Source organism: Urocampus carinirostris, chromosome 2, assembly GCF_059441175.1.
Source record: "Urocampus carinirostris isolate Australia breed hairy pipefish chromosome 2, RoL_Ucar_1.0, whole genome shotgun sequence".
Lineage (NCBI taxonomy): Eukaryota > Metazoa > Chordata > Actinopteri > Syngnathiformes > Syngnathidae > Urocampus > Urocampus carinirostris.
This window is the reverse complement of record NC_142350.1, coordinates 48,260,211-48,263,683: the sequence shown is the minus strand read 5'-3', so window position 1 is coordinate 48,263,683 and position 3,473 is coordinate 48,260,211.

Genomic DNA, 3,473 nt, shown 5'->3' with positions numbered 1-3,473 from the left:
AACAAATTGTTGACCACAGCTGGTAAACGGAAACTTATTTTGGTCTCACCTGTGTGTATGTGAGAACACAAAGGTCAGAGATGCACCACACTTCCTTGTTTGTAAAACACGATACGTGTGTGCGTGCGTGCATGCACAAACTGACACAGAGAAGGACGTGTGTACTTGATCTGCAAGCACAACACGGCAAAAAGTATAGCGGGTTTACCAACCTTTTTGAAGCTACCAGTTTGATATGCAATAGCAATGCATCATATGTAATTACTGCGTTATTACCATGTAGTAATTCTTTAAGTCAGACTTAAATAGGCTTAATCAGCAACTAAAACATGCCAGTTAGAAATCAAATTTCCTAGCAAATCACAATGACCAATCACCGGTGTGTTGTTATCAAAAGCAGGCCACAAGCTACTCAGGTGATCTTTTGGGGCTACCTGGGGCTTACAGGTACTCAGTCGGTGATCCCTGGTAAAGCAGGTCAATGCACCCCTGATTTAAGCATCAGTTTTTCAAGATGACATTTTCTTTTACTAAAATTTGGGCCAATACTAATGTGAACACAGACAGGGACACCTCAATTGAAATTTGTGTTATTATAATAAAGTCATAATCAAAAAGTGGCATTAAGATTGACGAGGGATGCATGATAATTATCAACATGAATAAATACATACAACACCATTAATAATAAAACAAAACTGATAGACATCTAGACCACCAGCCCCGAAAAGTCATCTCTGTTGCCAAAAATGCAACCAACCTTGCACACTGTCCATTTAGCCTCCTGCCCTCTGGAAAGATACAGAAGCCTCTGCTCCCGCACTACTATGCTTACTAACAGCTTCATCCAGCAGGAAGTGAGACTACCAAACTCTCTCTACACCCGGTATGACTGCATATCAACTAGCACACACCTGCTGATGTAGGAGAAAACGCAGGTTCGATATCTTTTAAGTCTTCCTACGTGATTTAATAAAGTACACCGGGGCTTGCCATGAGGAGGAGCTCTTATTTTCGTCATCCCAAAGAAACTCAGAGAACTCCAGACATAACAACGCTTTTATAGCTTCAGTTTGAGTACAACCCAAAAGGCGGCCCTAGTCCTCAGTAACAACAAGGAAGATGCTGTCGTACCCTTATTAGGACATGTTGTTCGCCTCAGTTTGCTCAGAGAGTCCTTGAAGGTCCCAAGGACCTTCCCGAAATGATGTCAACATTCTGTCACACTGTAAGCAAGTCTTTCTACATTTCTTTCTAAATGTATGCAACTCTATTCTACAAATGCAAGTCTATTTTCCACAACACTGATTGTATTAAAATTTTACCTATTGCACTTTACCTTAACTTATATTAATTCTCCTGCTCCTGCTGCAGTAAACACTGTATTACTTTAGTGTTAGCCCTAAGCTCACTTGCACTTTTATTTGGTATTATATCTAAGGTCAGGACTGTTCTTGTGCATCTGCACCTTATTTCCGTCAATGTCTGCGCATGGGAGAGTGTGTAACACAATTTGGATACCTTTGTATGTCAAGTAGATTTTCACTTTGATAATTGGTCACTTAGCCACGCTATTCAAGTGTAAGCCGTCAACATTTTTCACCAGAATTCTAAAATGTTGTTAAAGCATACAAAAAAAGATGCACATCCATCCATTATCATAGAAGGGTCGCGGGGGTGCTGGAGCCCATCCCGGCCATCTTCGGGCAGTGGGCAGGGGACACCCTGAACTGGTTGCCAGCCAGTCGCAGGGCACACAGAGACAGACAACCATTCTCTTGCTCATTCACACCTAGGGACAATTTAGACCGGCCAATTAACCTGACATGCACATGTTTTCGGAATGTGGGAGGAAACCCATGCAAGCACAGGAAGAACATGCAAACACCACACAGGAAGGTTCGATCTCATGACCTCAGAACTGTGCCGCAAATGCGCTGACCACTGCACTGCCGTGCTGCCCGAAGATACACATAACATCAATGATTAGTATTTGTGTGTAACTATTGTTTTCAACACTGCAATAAATTAAAAAAACGTATTTTATCCCATTTTCAGGAAAACGTAGCCAATTTCAAGTATCCATTTTAGATTTTCCTCTACATGTAGTTTTTTTTAATCAATGGTTTACTTTTACACACACACAAAATTAATTGAAAATTCTCACATTTCGCAGGGCATTCTATTCCACATTAACTCCAATCAATGGGATTACAGCAGTAACAAATGAAATAAATAACAGACATTTGTTTACTCACCCACATCAACGTCTCTTGACAAGGCAAAATTGAGTCTTGGCAACCTTTCTGCAGGAACAAAATTGTGATCGCATTTCACCATTGCTTTTGTATTGTTACACCTCCTTCATTCATTTTGGTTCCCCAAAAGGTTTACTGGCGATGAGACGATGCTCCCGCCCTGTAATTTGCTCTAATTCTCTCAAATTGCCAGCAGATAATATGCTGCTTCCTGACTTGCTGTTCTTCCTCTGCAAAGTCTTTAACTTGCTTGCTATCTCATGGTAACATGGACAAACTCAATGTACTAAAGTATTGGGACACGTAAAAAAGACATCACCTGCTTTTTGAGAAGGTGAAGTCAAATGTTCCGAGTGTGTGGTCATCAGCAATATGTTCTTATCTTGAGGTTCTTCTTTACAACATATTTCATATTTTGAACATTACTAAAAAAATAATGCATTATTTCTGTACCAACAACAGAAATTAAAAAATATATTTTTGTACAAGACAGTTCTGAAAAAAAAAAAAATAATAATAATAATAATAATAATGATATATATATATAATTTTTTTTCAAAGATAACACCTTACAAAATTGGTAAATGTCTCACTAATTTGTCTGGATCATTCTTGTCTAGAACAACCTATAACAACTGATAGAATGTACTACTTTCTTGTTTGAAAATTCAAAAAAAGTATTTTGTGTATCTGGTTAACAGTACTAGAAGTGTAATTAAATTCCCTTCCATCAATGGCACCTGTAATCTTTGCATGAAAAATATATTAGCTGTGGATGAAAAATTTGTTTTATTCTTTATATGGTTAAATTCACTAATATATATATATATATTATTATTTTTTTTAAATATATATATTTTTTACACACACACACCTTTTCCCCCACAGATCCATCACTTGTTGGTACCTAATGTAATATTTTTTATTTGAAATAACATTATTAAAAGTAAAATATCTTGGTTAAGAGTATATTTTATCAAAAAATCATTAACCCCTTAACAATATGGTAAGATTCACCCAAGTCTCAATCCAGGACGTAGTCAAAGTAAATTGAGTGCTGTTCCTGAACGGATTGAAAAATATGGACAGTTTTGGCCTCCTTTAAAAGGTAACATTCTGAAGTTTTGTCCTAAACTGAAATAATCACTGCAACTGCTCCTAACGTTAAGTAATACAGGTTGAAACACACAGATATGGAATGTTTTTATTCTCCCG